Raw genomic sequence first — 19,408 nt, 5'->3', positions numbered from 1 at the left:
AATTACTGGAAAAAATACGGTATTATATCATTTAAAAAAAACACTGGTAGTTACTCATCATTAAGCAATCACTATTCAGTTGGATATTGAGATTATTCTATTCTCACTAAATAACCTGATGGACAATCACACTTAGGCCTCAACAACTGAAAGCACAAAAGCAATTTTTAGAATATGTGCACACAAAAAATCTATTTCCATACACCAGAACAATGAAAGAAAGCATTTACTCATGAAATATTTTTGGAGTTGTTTCTCAATTCCACATAGTATACCAAGCACTATTCTAATACAGTGATTTTAATGTGAGTACTCTTAGGTTTGTCCCAGTTCCATTACCCTGGATATAAACCAAAATAAAGACAACAGTCTCTGAAGAGGTGATGTTTAAAAGAAGAACTAAATAATGAAAAGTCATCAACCATTTTGATGATGTCTAAGTGATGAAGAACATATAGAAGTTTTTAAAAACAAAATTTTGCCCTCTATTTATAGTTCAGTTACATGTCCAAATATGATCATATTAGTAGATGGTTTAAGAAGGTGATGATGCTTATCTCACTAGAGAAACACTGTTATACTGTAATGATACTCAAGTTCTAATAAAAAGAAGACAAGGAGTGGAAGTACACAAAGGAAAGGCCATGTAAGGACATAGTATCTGCAATTCGGGAATAAAATCCTCACCAGAAAACGACTTGAATTTTCACCTTGATCGGGCACTCTGGTTCCAGGATTCTGAGAAAATCAATATGCTACATAAGTCACCTAGTCAATGGTATTTGTTATGGTAAACATAACAGATTATTATTGAAGGGGAATGATTTACAACGGAAATAACAATTAATGCAGTTTCTAAGTAAGGGAGGAAGAAGACTAGAAAGTTCTAGAATCTGACTTATGTGATTGTGTATGTAGTCATATGAAGTGAGACTGAAGAAGGGTGTGAAGTTGCAGAGGCAGGATAGTCAATTTCAGCTTTTTCTATACTACATGCCCAAGGAATTAAGTTTCTAGTTAGTCAAGACTAAACATCATATCCTATAATTTTGATAAAATTACTCAATCTATTTTGCATGAATTATTCATATTATATTGTCATTAATATCAGTGATACTTTATATACCTGTATACATTATATATATTACATTTTTTTCATTTCTATAATTTATTCTACATGCTTGTAAGGGTCATCAGAACTCATCTATAGTTGGTAAGACAACTTTTGCTTCAATCTGTGGATATATTTAATTTGGCACATCATTATAATTTGGATTCTGTCTGTTCCAGATGATAATAATTTTTCCATGGTGCTGACAGAAATATAAGAGAATAATTATAAATCAAACAAGGCCCCTTGAGATAGAAACTTAGAGATGGAAAATTATAACTGCAAATGAAACAGGCTCATTTGTCCAAAGTAAGTCATCGAATTGAGTCTAAAATTTAAAAGTCTAAAGAAAAAACACTAGTGAGATGAGGTACAAAGAAGAAAATGAGTTTCAGGCAATGATTAATAAAAAATGGAGGCCAGTAATTCAGTTTATAAAACCAATATTCAAATATCACACTAGCATTCACCATTTTCTAGTCAAATGAACAAAAACCCCTACACATTAATCATGACAAATAATACTTAATAGGAAAATAAAACTGCAAAACAATGACATAATCTCACAATACATGTTATCACATACATTTTTATAAAGGACTGATGATAACAATAAAACAAAACACTCTTGAGACTTGCAGAAGATTCCCTTGAATACTTCAGTTCTGATCAAGACATATACAAATGATTACCTACCAGCAGATAAAAATAAAATTTCTAACAAGTAGTACTACTAAATAAGTGGCTGAAGTGGTGGAGCAAAAGGTAAGGTGTCTGCCTTGCATGCACTAGTCTAGGATGAACAAGTTTGATCCCCCAGCATCCCATATGGTCCCCCAAGCCAGGAACGATTTCTGAGCACATAGCCAGGAGTAACTTCTGAGCATCATCTGGTGTGGCCCAAAACCAAAAAAAAAAAAAAAAGTAGTACTACTAAATAAAAAGTAAATTATACTGTTGTGAGTAAAATTTTCACAATATTAAAAAGAACTACAGTCCAATGAAGTCAAAGAGTGTGTGGTTCTATTACTACACTATAACTAGAAAGAAATATTCTACAAAAAGAAAATCATAGGGGAATAATATTCAGACATTTAGATAAATTTCAATAAACCTTAGGAAATTATGTGTAATCATATTTATAAAGAATATTAAATATTGCAAAAAGGGAATAATTCCCTATATGTAATAAAATATTTGATGGCAAAAAATTAAGGCATTCAATCCTGGATCAAGATGTTCTGATTTACATTTGGCATTTCTCTGAGTATATATATATATAATACAAATAAATGCCCAGTTGGAAAAGAAATATTTTCTGTATTCATAGGTGACATAAAAATAAAAAATAAAAAGATTTATGGAATTCACTATACCTCCCTTATTCAGCACAGGTAATTTCAAGATACCTACATGCTACTCCAGGGATAAAACTATAGATTTCACTGAATCTTGTCTTCTTCCCTATACATATTTACATGCATAGATATATATGTACCTATCCTAGTTTAATGTACAAGTTAGGCACATTAAGAAATTGCTAATAATAATAAAGATAGTGATCATATTAACACACTAATATTAAAAATGTATATATGTGCTTTCCTTTCATTTTCTCTTAGCATAATCTTTAGCATAGTATTGCCATTCTTTCACTAATGTGGGTAATACAAAATATGGCAAATAAATCTAAAGATAAAAAATATGTCCTATTAAAGAGCTGTGCCAAGGTGAGTTTAATCGATTAAATTCTAACAACTAAAACTATGTATCAACGAATGAATGCAAAACAATCTGTAGTATATCTATACACTGCTTACCTAATACAAAAGAATCAATTGTTTACATATAAAAATCAAAATATAACTATGTCTAAAGAATCTGAGCATGAATGTATACCATATGATCACTGTAAAATAAAATTAAATAAAATGTAGTGTAAACTAAAATACTGTTCAACAAGGCAGGAAAAGTAAGAAAAATGTGTGTGAACAAATATTTGGGTAAGGTGACAAAGTTCATTAACTTGATAATGTGGATTTAATAGTAATACATGTTACAATGTAGGAAATTGCTCACCTTATAGTTATTATTTTTGTTTTAATCTTTGGGGTGTCATAGAGGTGGTGCTTGCGGCTTATTTACTCCTTGCTCTGCACTTAATGATCACTCTAGGGGGTGCTTGAACTGAATTAGCCATGTGAAAGGCTTGTGCCTTTTATCTAATGTAGTTCTATCCCATAATTCCTCCTTTTTCTCTCTTTTTTCCTTTGGGAAATAAAGTCCTCAGCAGTGTTTCAGGACTTATTCCTGACTCTTTGATCAGAAATTATTCCTGACAGGCTGGGGGAATCAAACCTATGTCAGCTACATGTAAGGCAAGCATCCTACCTGCTATATTATTGATCCAACAACATTATAGTTTTTTAAATATTTCACTAAGCTATTGTAAATAAATAGTTCTACATTTATCTCTTATTTATTAACTGAACTTTACACGATTTTAACCCAAAATATTTTATAAAATAAGTCATTAAAACTTTTTATCAGTTTACTTCTTTTCCAACATTTGTATAGTTATAGTAATTATTAACCTCTACAATGCAAAATGTTTACATCTGTCAAAATTGAGAAACATTTTATGGCAAATTTATTTTATATATCTAAAAATAGAATGACAAAAATGAAAATAATTTTAAATGATCAATGAGCAATCATATTTAACACTATAGAGAAAAAAATAAAAGAATAAGATCTATGAAAAATACTAAATTTAAGTATAAAATTAAGTATTAATTGAGTAAAAAATCATAAATAGTTAAATTTATTGCAAGACAATGTATTGATAGCTCTATAATCATAATAACATTAAATATATCTTAATTATTTTAATATTAAACAGTGCACATAGATATTGATGGTTTTTCATTTTGGTATTAAGAAATGCAATTAAAAATAGAATAAACGTAAACCTTTGTAATCTTAGAAGAAAATATATATGAATATAATGTTCAAAGAAAAAAATTCACTATTGTCTTTAGGCCATCTTTATTTAGTGATAGAGTCAGAAAAATATTAAGAATTTATGTTTTTACCTCTATACTAATTTTTCTAGTTTGTTATATAATGTTGGGTTCTTATTCTTTATAAAGTTTCAATAGCCTTTTTTCCACACACTTTTGAAGTATACTGCTAATCTCCTTTAATCTCTAAATTTAGCTAATTATTTTCTGTGAAAACATTGATCAGCAAAAGTCAATAATTTGGCAATGCTTTTATCTTTTTTGTCAATAAACTTCCATTGCATTTACTTATCCTTAGAGGCTTCATTATACCTATTAAAAAACTGGGCATCATTTTAATTAGAATTAACACTTTCATCCTGCCTATAAATACATTAAAAGACAAACTTGAAAATGCTAGCCAACTGGGAAAACAGTCAAGTTGTTATAATAAAAATTCAGGCATTTCTAATAAAACACCACAGCTCTATGGCTACCAGGTAGATACAAATAAATATTCAATGTTACTATACTGAGGAAAAATTCCTCAAGAAAATACATTACCTTCTCTATTAGGAATTCTTACACACTTTGATCATCATCCCCTTGAAGTAATGTTCATTTAAAGAGACATGTTACACATAATGTTAGACTTTAATTTTGATTAGTAGGTAATATAAAAATCACATAGCTTATTTCTCATTGAGCAATTACACTAGCAAATTGTCTAAACACTATTATTGATATTCCAAAGAGTGTCATACATGAAAAAGCAGAACTGTAGTGGAATTTTAGAAGGTATTAAGGAATTACTACACTATTTTTTCCAAACAAATATTTATGTTATGTTTGTGCATATATCCTTCCTATTAGTTATAAAAGGAAGGAAAGATAAAGGGGAAAATAACTTATCTTTGTAAGATATATTCAAAAACTAACACGTGGTAGAATGACCCTCATCATGCGAAAAAAATGTACTAAAAAAATCAAAATATTTTTCTCAAATCCTTGTTTATAATGACATTAATGAGTGACTTAAGTATATATCCATTTTGAAAGAACTGTATGGATAATATAATAAGGCTAGGAATCTGGCTCAATTGTAGAGAACATGCCTATAAAATAGATGATTCAAAGTTACAATGATTTATTTTGTGGAGCTATGCTCAGGGATTAGTCCTTGCTTTGAATTCAAGAATCACTCCTGTAAGTGCTCAAGGGGTCTACAAACATTTACACCACTTCATGCTATATTGAAGATCAAACCCAGACTGATTCCACTCAAGGCAAGTGCCTTAACTTCTATACTTCTCTCAGTTCTGAAGATTTTATAGGTATATACATAGGTATTTGCTAAGCACACAGGATGGTGATAAGCATACAAAGCTAATATTTTCAAAGTTTAATATAATTGTATATTTTGGAAAATAGTAACCATTCCATACTCTGATTCACATAGCTTAGTTTTTTTTTATGTCTATGTTATAAGATCATAAATTTTCTTTGGTGTTTGCTCCTCTGTATCTTTTCACACATGAATATAAAGTATTCATATTTTTTTTAATTTTTATTGTGGCCAAAGTGAATTACAAAAATTTCACAGTGATATTTAAGGTACAGAGGGGCAATTTTAAAAATATTTCAATGAATAAGTTAAATTTAATAAATTATAAATGTCAAGAATAGTAATTATAAATATGTAGAAAATATCTGTGTTAAGCAAAGAAAGAGGGTAGAAAATAAAAATAAATAAATAAATATGATTTTGGTTGAGAATCATGGCAAAGCCAATAAAAGATACTAATAAACTCATCTACAAATTTGAAGTCACATAAAACCAAATTTAATAATACAAATGTACCTGGAGACATAACAGAATCATAAAACAAAAGACTAAAACACACACCTGATAGCAATGAGTAAAATGAACCATATTTTAAAATGAAAAAAAAAAAGCATTGAAATAATGGTTAATACTGAGTTTCATGAAATGACTTACATTACCAGCCTCAAAGACAAGATTTTATATGAGTGAGTTCATGGTTGAATCAGGCAGTAATATATAGGTTATTTTCCATATTTGAAATAGTAGCTTGCCTCTAAAGCAACATTAAGATTCTTAAAAAAAAAAAAATGAAAGAACTAAAATGATAGTACAGCAGGTAGGGCACTTGCCTTTGCAAAATGCTGACCTGGGATTTTATTTAGTCCTCCCAGCACCACACAGAGATAATCCTTAATTCAGAGCCATTAGGATATGCTAAGCACCCCTAGGTGTGGTAACAAAATGAAACAAGAAGGTGAAGGGAAGAATGGTCACCAGGTTAAAAAAAAAAACGAAACAAAACAACTTTTACATAAATTTTCCTCTTTTTCAACAGCTAATAAAGTCCCCAGGAGGTAAATTCTCAAAAAATTAAGTTGAGTTAGAAATTGTGTAATGTCTGCTTTCAAACTATTACAAAAGTAACAGTAGTTCCAAACTCTATGTGAAAGACTATAAAACCTATTTTATTAGCTCAGTTCAATTACTTGTACTCAGTTCTATCCAACTCACAAGAATTTCAGAGAGAGAGTACTCTTCAAAATATCTGTAGATTCCTTGTTTATATAACAATAAACAGATAGGTGAGTATCACAGCACATATACAAGAGGTTATTGGAAATTTTGACTACATATATTATTTATATTAGAAAAAGAATTTTCACTAAGCTATTTGATAGTATTACCCAAAACCCTTTTCATTAGCTGTTTTTTTAATCATTTTTTAAATAATAACTTTATTTAGCATAATGGCTAAAAATTTATTCATGGTTTAGTTTCAATGTAACAATGTTCACCTCCCTTCACTGGTATATGTTTCCTATCACCAGTGTTCCTAATATCCTTCCCACTATCCCTCCTGTTTACCTCTGGGCAGGCATTATACTTCTCTTTATCTTTTTTCTTTTTGCCCCTTATTGACACAGTCTTTTGCACTACTGGTAATAAAGGGCTATCACATATATCACTTTTTCTACTTTAAGCACACTGTTTTTGTTCAGAATAATGAGTTCCAATATTATTGTCATATTGAACCCTTCTCCATCCTAACTGAAATCTAGTCTCTTTGTTGTAAGCTTTCTACTATAGACTGGTATTCCTAGTCCTCATCTCTATTGTCTGAATATTATTACAATACTATCTTTTATATTTCATATATATATATATATCCCTCAAATATGTGAGAGTATTCTATGCCTATTCATCTCCCTTTGGCTCATTTCACTTGCACAATAATCTCTATATTCATCCATGTAGAAGCAAATTTCATGACTTAGTTTTTCCTAAAAGCTACAGAGTGTTCCATTGTGGAGATGTACAATGGTTTCTTTAGCAACTCCTCGATTCTCAGACACTTATAAATTTACAGTCATTGACCCAGCCACCACTCTACTTCTTGGCTTTTTTTTTTGTTTTTTTGTTTTTTTTGGGCCACACCCGGTGACGCTCAGGGGTTACTCCTGGCTATGTGCTCAGAAGTCGCTCCTGGCTTGGGGGACCATATGGGACGCCGGGGGATCGAACCGCGGTCCGTCCAAGGCTAGCGCAGGCAAGGCAGGCACCTTACCTTTAGTGCCACCTCCCGGCCCCCTACTTCTTGGCTTTAATTCTCACTTTTCCCTAATGGTTTTATGTTTAACCTTAAACTTTGCTTGGTAAATTTCAGTGTAGTAGCCCTGAATAAAATACAACTGACTGTTATTTAAACAGTGTTAATATCAGCCTTTCTTTAATATTACAAAAAACTAACTAGAATTTACCTTAAACTAATAGTTATCATTCACAAATGAATATTTTATAAAACAAAAAGAGAAACTAATCTGAACTATCTAGCATCATCCTTCAACAAAAATGTTTTATCATTCTTCAAAGATTACTACTTTAAATACAGACATCTCCAATAAATAATGTTATAGGAATCATATAACCACCTGTAAGAAATTAAATCTGGATTCATATATCACACCTTTCCCAAAAGGGAACACAAAGTGGATCAATGCCAATTAGCTCTAACTTTAATCTATACAGTACACTGAGGAAAATAGAGGCAGAACATTCCTAGGTCTAGATCTCAAAGGAGTCTTCAAGAATAAGTTGCCATTGGAAAGTGAAAAATAAACAAATCTAAACAAACAGGGCTACATCAAACTAAACAGTTTCTGTATGGTAAAACAACAACAACAAAAACAAAGAACCCCACAGACTTAAACTAAAAGAACCTTAACTGAATGTCAGAAAATATTTATACTCACCATATCAAATAAAAGGTTGATATCCAGGATATATAAAGTACTCACAAAGATCAACAAAACAAAATCTAAAAACACCATTTAAAATGGAGAGCAGAAATGTACAGACAATTCTCTGAGGAAAAACAATGGCTCATGAGCAGGAATGTTAAAAACTATAATTATTTATTAAAAGCGAATCCAAATCAAGGCAACAATGAGATATCTTCTTACACCAATTAAAATGGCACATATCAAAATTACTGGGAACACTTTACATTGGTGGGACATGATGCAAAGGAACTCTCATCCATTGATAGTGGCAATGTTGTCTGGTTTAACCTCTATGGAAAATAGTATAAATGATTCTCAAATTGAGTTGAGCTATAATATGACTCAACAATTTAGCTTCTGGGTATCTTTCTGTAAATTAAAACATTTGAAATGAATGTATGCTTACCATTTTTCATTGCAGCATTCAAAACAGTAGCTAAGATTTCAAATCAGTCTGAATGTCCAATAATACATGAGTAAATAATGAAGATGTAGTATGTATATATATATACATAATATACATATATATATAGTCAATAGAATAATACATTCTTGTAAATAATGATGAAAACATACAATTTGCTGCACCAAAGTTGGAACTGTAAGATACTAGGTTGAAACAAGTAAGCCAGAATAAGGATAAACAAAGAATGATATCATAGTTATGTGGTACTTAGAATAATTGGATGCAGATATTCAGTGGTTTAGAAGGGGATACCTAGATCACCTCCCCCCACCCCAGAGTACAGCAATGAGAAAAGAAATAGCATGGAGGTGAGAGGGAAAATGTCAGAGAAGAAATAACAGAAAACATGGAGCAAGAAGATTCAGGCACATCGGCGCTACTAAGGAATAACAGGGCTAAATATACAAACCTCAAAGTCAACAATAAGAATATTACCCAAAATTTAACAACAGAATTTAAAAGGATTTCAGTCAAGATGACAGGGGTTGTATTGATTTGGGGGTATTGGGTGGTAATGGGAGGAAACTTAGGATCCTTGGTGGAGGGAAGCTGATAATTGACGGAATAGGCACTGAAATATTGTATGTCTAAAATCAACAATAAATAACTTTATAAATCACAGGTGTATAATATGTATTTTTTAGTAAAATAAAATGATCTTTATAAACCAGTTAATTAAATAAGTAAACAAAATTTAAAAATGAAACTTCTGTAGTGGACACTCAAAAATTTGACCCTTAAAATTTAAAATAGATGCATATCTTTAACTAAAATATATATGGTATTCTTGTTTTTTAGGTACTAGCTTGCTTATTATATGTTCTTTACCATAATATTATCTGAAACAATGTACTATTGGAAAAGCATAAGCTAAAGAAAAATTCAAATTGTGTGTTGTTTACTACTAGTGCTGTCTTTCAGAATTTAAAGAAACTTGGTAATAGATTTTCAAACTCATTAAATTTTAATGCTAATAACTATTTTATCATATAGTATATTTTTGTAAAATTTCTATTTTCACTCTATAATAAATGAACAAATTCACCTTTTATCATTTTTAGTTTTGGGGTCTCAGCAGAAATGCTCAAGACTTACTCCTGATTCAAATCTCAGGGTTCTCTTCTGGTAGTGCTTGAAGCACCAACCATATGCCTTGTCAGAGATTAAACATGAGTTGACCATATTGAAAGGCAGTTACCTTCCCCTTGTATTTTTCTCTGCCCTCAATAGCTTTTAGCTTTAACTTTGACTTAGGTTTTAGTTTAATGCATTAAAATATTTTCTATGAGCACCTCAATAGATGGCACACAATTTTGACAAAACTTACCAAAACACAATTAATAAAAATACTAACCTAAATAATGTTATTTATTTTATAGGAAAGTTTTAGTAATTGAATAATTAATCATATAATTTCAATATGAATTTCAAATTAGATCACACTTAACAATCTATAATTGTGTGTGAACATACCCCTATATATTAGATTAAATATATGGTTTATAGGAATACAAGTAGTAAGTTAATATATCTTTTTATAAGCACAAAATACTTATTGACTGTCATCTCAAATATTTCATTTACCAGTGAAAAATTTGAGTTAATTTTATCAAAATCATATATAAGTTGAAAATGCATCAGATTTTTTTTCTTATTCTGCTAAGGTGAGAAATAACCCATCCTGTACAGATTTATCTTTAAAACAAACAAAAAAGAAAACAAAGAAATAAAGATATTAGTCATTTTATGAAAAAGACAAATACAGTAATTGTATTGACAGAATTCTATTCAAGACAATGGTTGTTTGTCTTTCCCCAACTAGACAGGATTTTTATCTCTCAAGAAATTTCATGACTTAATATCAATCACTCTGACTACATCAAAGAGTGGTAATAATTCATGCTTTTCGTCCTCTACTTTAAAAGATAGAGTTATTGTTGCTACTGTTGTTTTGTTGTTTCAAGTTTCCAAGTAACTATTAATTCTGGTATTACATGCTTTATATATATATATATATATATATATATATATATATATATAGTTTTTTTTCTCAGAAGAAAGTATGAACACAGTCTGTTAGACTTGGAGCTAATTCAAGCGCTGTGTTTAGAGGGCATTTCTCTCAGTGTACAGGGGTCCATGGAATGTTGAGGTCATAATTGGGGTCTGCTGCAGGCAAAGCAAGTTCTTTAATTCAGTAATATCTTTCTGGTGTTGGACCTACCACTCTCAAAAATAAAATATAACAAATACTACAATATATAACAAAAAAACTTCTTAAATTTATCAATACATTAATTTCCTGTAAATCAAGGGCTGCCATTCTCACAAACAATATATTCTTATTTACTATAATTTATTCCTATTTACTATTCGTATTTCAATATAATCTTATTTATTATAATTTATTCTAAAACCAAGATAGCTTCTCAAATCTCAAACTGAAAAGAGCAACTGGTTATCAAAGTTTATTTTTGCACAGAATCAATATGCTGTTCAGAAACTATTTATAATCTCAAAACTATGTATGATTTCAAATATTTTTTATTTTCAGTAGTATGTATTGAAAGAGAAAGAAAAACACTATCAGCAAGAAATAGGAAGTTAATGTAAAGAACCAGAGAGAAAAGTTTCATTTCTTTTCTTTACTTTTATTTTTTTAATTTGTTTTTTGTTTTGTTTTTGGGCCATACCTAGTGATGCTCAGGGGTCACTCCTGTCTATGAGCTCAGAAATCGCTCCTGGTTTGAGAGACCCTATAGAGTGCTGGAATTGAACCATGGTCGATCCTAGGTTAGCACATGCAAGGCAAATACCCTACTGCTGCCCTATTGCTTCTGCCCATAGAGAGAATTTTTTTAATATAAATCTTTATTTACACACCATGATTATAAGCATGTTTGTAGTTGGGTTTAGTTCTAAATATAATACCCCCTTTACCAGTGCAATATTCCCACCACCAGAGAAAGTTTTTATGATGGAGACCAACATTCAATCCCCAGCAGCATTACCACATGACTTTCTCATTCCAACTTTCTGAAGAGTAACCGTCAAGCATTGCGGTGGATGAAGCTTCTGAAAATTACTAGCATGTTCTTAAAAATAAGAAATTATGCATGTTTCTTCAATAAACCATTTTAATAGTTGAGAAATATAGTAATTTATTTCATTGTTATTAGATATATCAAAACACTAAAAAATTCCAAGAATGCCTTCCAATATCACTTATCAAGAATACAATCAAATACATGCCATGAATACATATTGTATATTTTTATAGCTTTATTGTAGATAAATACAGAAACTTATTTTACATGAGATAAAAACATGAAAGTTTTTTTTTTTTTTTTTTTTTGGTTTTTGGGTCACACCCGGCGGTGCTCAGGGGTTACTCCTGGCAGTCTGCTCAGAAATAGCTCCTGGCAGGCACGGGGGACCATATGGGACGCCAGGATTCGAACCAACCACCTTTGGTCCTGGATTGGCTGCTTGCAAGGCAAACGCCCGCTGTGCTATCTCTCCAGGCCCACATGAAAGTTTTTATTAAAAAAGTAATGCATTATTGCCAGGAGCCAAAGTTCTAGTAAGGTCAGAGCTAAGGAAAGTCCTGTTAGGAAAACTTACCTGCAGCAAATTTCTCTAGGCAATAAAACAATTATAGATGTTTTACTAGGCTTTAGGGTGTCTTGTGACAAGGGGCACCTTGGAAACATCCTGACCTTCTGACAAAAGAATGTTGACAGTTTATTGTACATTTTTCTGTGCGTTTAATAACTCCTGTAATCACAAAATTTTGCCTGGCCATATTTGCCTGTTAGCTAGTCTGTAACTTATTTAAGATGCTTTTCCTGTCTTAATAAACGGAACCTTCCCATTTTCTCTATATCTCTGTGTCTCTTTGTCTTGTGTTTATTGTTTGGCTTTGTTTTGTGTTCATTCACACGTTTCCCCCAGAGAAATACCCATGACAAAACTGTCCCGCATGATGGGACACATTATTTTAAACAAAACTAAATAATTATGTGCTTAAATATCATATATACTCTATGTGCCCACTGCCCCCTTTTGCACAGTAATTTTTTTGCCTTTTTTAATAAAAGGTGAAAATATATAAGATCTGAAGAGGAGCCAGAACTTTTTGCCTTTTTTTAAAAGATGCACTTTTCCCCTTAGAACGACTAAGAATGAGAAAAATCAGCAACATATACTACTGAAGAGAAATTTTGTAACTTGAAAAAAGCATCTGGATTAACTATATTCTTAATTATCCATGTATAAAAATAGATTATGAAATGACAGACTTATAGAAAGAGAGAGCATATATACATGCTCCACTCTCACACATATTCTCAGTTTCAAAATATAAAGAACAGTCAAGAACAAATCCTTCCTTAGATATATTGTAATGCAATGAAAGATCAAGTATATGTAATTAATATTTTCCTCAAAGACTATTTATTTTCATTAATTTATTCCTCATCTTCTTGATAATGTGATAATTTTGTGGGGGGAATCTTGCCATGTTGAGTTCTTACTCCCAAACTTGTGGTGCTTTGGCAGACTTTTGTGCTTTAGTGTTAGTTAAGTACTTTCGTGCTTCTGGCGTCTAAAAAAAGGAGAAGGTGTTCAGATCACACACAGAGTAAATAGCTGAACAGGAAGTTCAGGCTTTCATTTGTGTGAAAGAAGCTCTCTTTTATTGAGCTAACATCCCATGATCATCCCCCGCAAATAATATTTTTAAATCATTTGCAAGACTGCAATCTCATCTCTCAAACATAGTTTATCATAGTACACACAACACCTAAGAAAAATATTCCTCTAATTCAGCCCATTTGAATCATATATTCTGACCAACTCCAGTCACCTCACACGTTTAATTCAAGTGAAAGTCCTTATTATATTTTATGCTTTCAACATCTTTGCTATAAATTTAGTGTCCATATATATGAGGATTTAATTCTGAGGTACAAGCTCAACTGTATTGGTGTTTGTTTGGTTACAGTATCTAGGTAGCAGTCACCTAATACTGTCAACAGATTGCCACTTTATTAGGAATGACAAATTATTATGTAGAGTGAATAATATTTTCAGAATATTAAAGAAAGATAATTACTTGGCATTTAATATATGTCATTAGATAATTATAAAATTATAAATTTTAGATGTATCATGTAAAGAAAGAAATACATGTGGAATCATGAGAAAACAGATACCAAAGGTATCATAGATAGTGCTAAAGGTAGGGCATTTGCTTTGCACACATTTGTCAAATTACTGTCTATAATCTCATATGATACCCTAAGCCAAAGCTGTGCACAGAGTCTGAAGGAAGCTCTCAACATCACTTGGCATGGCCCCAAAACAAAACAAACAATAATAACAGATAAAAAATTTACCAAAAAATATATTATAGAAAAAGCAATAAATAAATAAATAAATAAATAAATAAATAAATAAATAAATAAATAAATAAGGGCCAGAGTGATAACACAGCTGTAGGGCATTTGCCTTGCATGTGGCTGATCCAGGATGTACCTGAGTTCAATCCCCAGTATCCCATATGATCCCCTAAGCTAGGAGTGATTTCTGAGCACATAACCAGCTGTAACCCCTGAGTGTCACTGGATGTGACTCCAAACCCAAAAAAACCTCAATAAATAAATAGAGGAAAAGTATATCAAATACATGCTTCTAATTTTATTTAAAAGTTTGAATAAAATAGGCTTATGTGACTGATAAATGTGAAAGGAATATAATGTTAAAATTTCAATAATCTTAGAATTATATATTAAAAACTATTTTTAATGGATAGTCTCTCTAATAAAATATAACTTACAGATTTCAATTTACAGAAAACCATAACTAAAAACTTAAATTCTGGTTAAAATAACTTACTAAAATTATCATTGCAAGATATTTTGACCTATTTAAAACTATGATAGGGAACAAACTATAATGTAATTATTTAACTTGACCCTGTCTGATTCAAAATAATCTCTCCTATTTTTAGACTCTTGTGAGCCTCTTGATTTTATCTTCTTTTCAAGCTCAATGAAAGTATGAAATTGCTTCATGAAAAAATACCTTTATTTGGAATTAAAGGTTATATTGTACGAGTTCATATTTAGTTTGTGAGAACCTTTAGAATTGAAAATACTAGTTGGGCCAATAAGTCTGCCCCTTTCTTTAGAATCCAATCTCACCTTTCCACTTTTCATCAAATCTTCAGTCCCCTCATTTAATGACAGTAAATCCTGCTGTCTCAAATTTCTTTATTCTCTCTGCTCTCACAATCATTTCTGATAACATTATTAGACAGAAGATCATAAACACAGAACATACATACTCCTGAACTTTATCAGAAGAGCCTTGAAGACTTAATAACGACACTCAAGAGATCAAATCAATAGCTTTGTCACCCAAAGGCCATGTACTTCCCTATTCACTTTTGTGAACAGAAATATGATAGCACAAAAATTTCCAAATTCCATTTCAAAAATAAAAGAATATAGTACATGCCTAAAATAGTTTAAGTGCCGATAATTTATGACTAATGTTTTACTATAATATGTATTAAATAAGCATTTTTGATAATTACATATAAAAAACAAAATATAAATTTATATTTACCCAGGAAGTCGACACTCCCAAATGCTAAAATTTCTGCTTTAACTAGAATAATTCTAAGTTAATAGATTAGATTCATGTCCTCTTCAAAAGAACAATTTACAAAAAGAACACTGAATTGTTCAACCTAATTGTTACCTTAGTGTTACAATATTAAATAGATGAAACTGAACTATTATTTGATGTAAACCAATGCGATTTTATTTGAAATAACAGTGGAAAAAATTGAAATAATTAAATCTATAATATATTATCTCTAAACATGACAGCTTTAATTGCTAACCTGTAAGGTATATATGAGAAAAAATAAATTATATTTGAGCTAAGGATTACTGACTATAACATATACATAAAATTAGTTTCACCTAAAGTTTTAGTTTAAAATTTTATTTTAATGGAGCAATGTGATTATATATGTATTTAATATTGATTAATAACAGTAAGAATGTGTGTCTTTCATTTATAGTTCTGGAATTTTACTTGATCTATACTTTTAAAAATTAAAAAGAAACAAATAACTTCAAACAATCCACAGTATTAGTTTTTTTTCTTTTGTTTGTCTTGATTCAATTTGGTCTTTAGGGAGACGGATGCTCCAGGTGACATTCAGGTCTATATCTGACTTCATAGAAATGACTTGTGGTGTTGTTCAGGGAACCATATAAATTGCTAGGTTTTGAACCAGGGTGGGTGGGAATGATATAGGCACATAAACACCTACACTGTCTCTTTATTTTTCAAAGTGCAATTTTAGTATAACTATAATCTGCATTATGTAAAGAAAGTACATATACGTTATTTACTAGATATTAATAAGTTAAGTAGAGATTTAATCTATTTTAAATCATCTTGTTTTGGTTTCATTGCCATTGAGGATTTTTACATTCATTCCAATAAATTAGGCAAATCCTGAAACTAATCTCAGCTTTTTCCTTTTATCATTTCCAACAAAGTTCAAGATAAATCCTCAAGTTTTCCAACATAAATAATATAAATTTTAGGTTGAAAGATTGTATGTACTAACAGTATCCCTTTCAAAATTCAAAAATTAAACATATGGTAAAAGGACTTAGTTGATCATGATTAATTTAAGGGATCCTTTAAACTTTATCCACCAAACAGGAAATGTTAAAGTCTCAAGGTAGACTCATTAAGAATTAACTAATGAAATAAATAAAAATAAAGGTAAAAAGGAAGAAGTAGGAATAAAAAAATGACCAAACAGAAATTCTAAGCTTTGTCTTTTAATTTACTGTATATTAATAATTGTCATCAAAGTTTAAAATTTTAATTTAGACAATTTAGGATCCTATTTATAAAATATTTTCTAGGTTTTCCAGACCTAAACTATTGTAATCCTCACTGGAGAAAACATTTCTGTTTGGCTAATTGAAGAAACAGTATTTTACATGTACAGCAATACTTTCTTTTTTTTTTATCTAGTCAGTAGTCTTGGTCTTAGAGATTTCTCATCATTTACATCAATATGTGTCTCACCTTTTTGTAACATAAATGACTTATATCTGACAGAACTGGTATAAACGGGCACATAATAAATTAGTTCAATTGACAAAAATCAAAGTTATTTTAGTTTTTTACAACTCAGGTATACACTTGTGATAGACCTTAGAGAATAAATCAATTGCCAACACACAAAGATATAGTGAGTAGTTAGATAAAATATTAAAAAACCCGTGATATGAAAAGTACATGGAATGTTCACACATAATAGAAAGAGAACTCAAGAGATACAATTTGATAAAGTTAGAAAATAGAACAAGGCCAAATATTAAATTCTTTGAGTACTATTGATATTACCTAGAATTAGAAATGTCATAAAAAAAGAAGAAGAATAAAATGATTTCCTAAAATAATGCACATTAAAATCATTATTTTATATTGGGAAATTTCTTTAGACCTCAAAATTCCCAGATAAAAATGATTCATATGAGTCAATTATCTCATTTGACTAACATTGGAAACTCTCCAAATACCTTCTTGAGTGACTTCAAATGAGTTCAGTAGATGTATTACCCAACTGAGAACATTCTGATTATACCCAAATACTTGAATAAAAAATATGAAATAAAGCTCTCAAAAATAAGAGAGCTAAATCTACTATTAGCTTTAACAACACCTACACAAAACAGCTAACACATGTGTCACTTACTTTAGAATTGACAAGATTGTGAAAGCCAGATGGGTAGCAAGGAGACTATGAAGAGAGCCTGGTGGAAAAGCAAGTAATTTACTCTTTTGTAGATAATAAAAGATAACTCATAATCTATACTGGGAAGTATAACTGGTGAGAGTACTTCGAAGAAAAAATATTTCAAAATGTTGGGGAACAAGTTAAAATATTTTAAGATAAATATTTAGTCTACTCACATCTCTCAAGTGATAAAGCCAACAACAATGGATAACAAATTCTTAAAGCCAAAACTAGACTACCATTAAAGATTATATTTTAACCCAAAAGTAATGAATGCTGACAACAGTTTATCCTGTTAGTTTATCCTTAACGTGTATCCTGTTCTATCCTGTGTGTGCTGTCAGAGAGAGGAATAATACCTGAAAACATTTTTTGCTCCTAATTCTTCAGCAAGAGACAGTGTAACTGAAACCATTCATATCTGAAGTTGACTTCACTGATGTTAATATAAATATAACAAGTAACCATTATAAAATAAATCTTGGTAAAGTATAATCTCTTTGTATATAAACTAGGGAATATTAATAAAATGATTCAGAGTCGACAATTGGACTGTTACTATGCTGACAGATCTTTTAAAAAATATTTCAGGGTATTTATTCCACTGTGTATTCAATAAATATACTCCTTTTGTACATGGTTGTGTAAAAAACTATCTTTTAAGTGGTTTATATATAAAAATGTTTGTTAGATTCTTAAATGATAGGCTATATATATATATATATATATATATATAGAGAGAGAGAGAGAGAGAGAGAGAGAAAGAGGTAGGTGAGATGTTATCTTGGACAAGTTAACTCTGGTACCACTTACACCTGAATTCATCTGCATAAGTGACATTTGTTTACATGAACCAGAAGATCTATTCAATTATACCTTAGAAATCATCATTGTTTGAGCTAAAGCTTATTTATATAGGTTTCAATTAATATAACATTTTGATTGCATATGGCTCGGAGAATTTCTTGGGATACATTGTTGGCGGACAGCACAGAATCAATAACTGAAGTTATTATCATCAGATAAAACAGGACAATCGAAGACTGCATCAAAGATATCTACTTAATTTGTTGAAGCTATATTCTACCACTAGTTGCTCACACTTGAATGTGGTTTAATCAACACAAACTGCAACTCTACTGTCATGCTTTCAATAACTATTCTAAAATTAACACTGGTAGTACTATAAGATACCAGTCTCAAAATAAAATATCCACATCACCTAGACTTCGAATGTGTCTATAACAACTTATTATATCCAAGTGGATCCAAGTTATTCCATGACTTATTAGTTTTCCACAGCTTTTCACTAATTGCTTAGAAATAGTAATTAGTCATAGAGAAGAAAAACTGTGATTTCATACTATAGAAAATAACTTAGAATAAAAATAAATTCTTTTCATTTCAAGCCATTGAAAATGACTTGTATTACACTCTTTCCTGTTACTACATTCAAATAAAGATATCAAGCCACAAACATGATATTAGTAGTTGTTCTATATAAAATGTAACAATCATCTTTTATCTAAAATATACATGTAGGACAACATAAGGTATTTATGATATATAAAAATAAACTTCACAACTCAAGACCTTGTAAATAAAATTTTAAATAAATTCACTCTTACTAGCAATCATATTAGCACTATGTCAAATTCCAT

General features: G+C 30.3%; 1 protein-coding gene across 1 annotated transcript in view; it reads right to left on the bottom strand.

Annotated features, from left to right (window-relative positions):
• The window catches only part of EPHA6 (EPH receptor A6), a 973,333-nt gene that overhangs the window by 780,161 nt on the left and 173,764 nt on the right, over positions 1-19,408 (bottom strand). The gene's annotated exons all lie outside the window — the stretch shown is intronic.

This window comes from Suncus etruscus, chromosome 13 (assembly GCF_024139225.1).
Source record: "Suncus etruscus isolate mSunEtr1 chromosome 13, mSunEtr1.pri.cur, whole genome shotgun sequence".
Lineage (NCBI taxonomy): Eukaryota > Metazoa > Chordata > Mammalia > Eulipotyphla > Soricidae > Suncus > Suncus etruscus.
The sequence above is the reverse complement of the archived record's forward strand: the minus strand, read 5'-3'. Positions and strand labels throughout refer to the sequence as shown.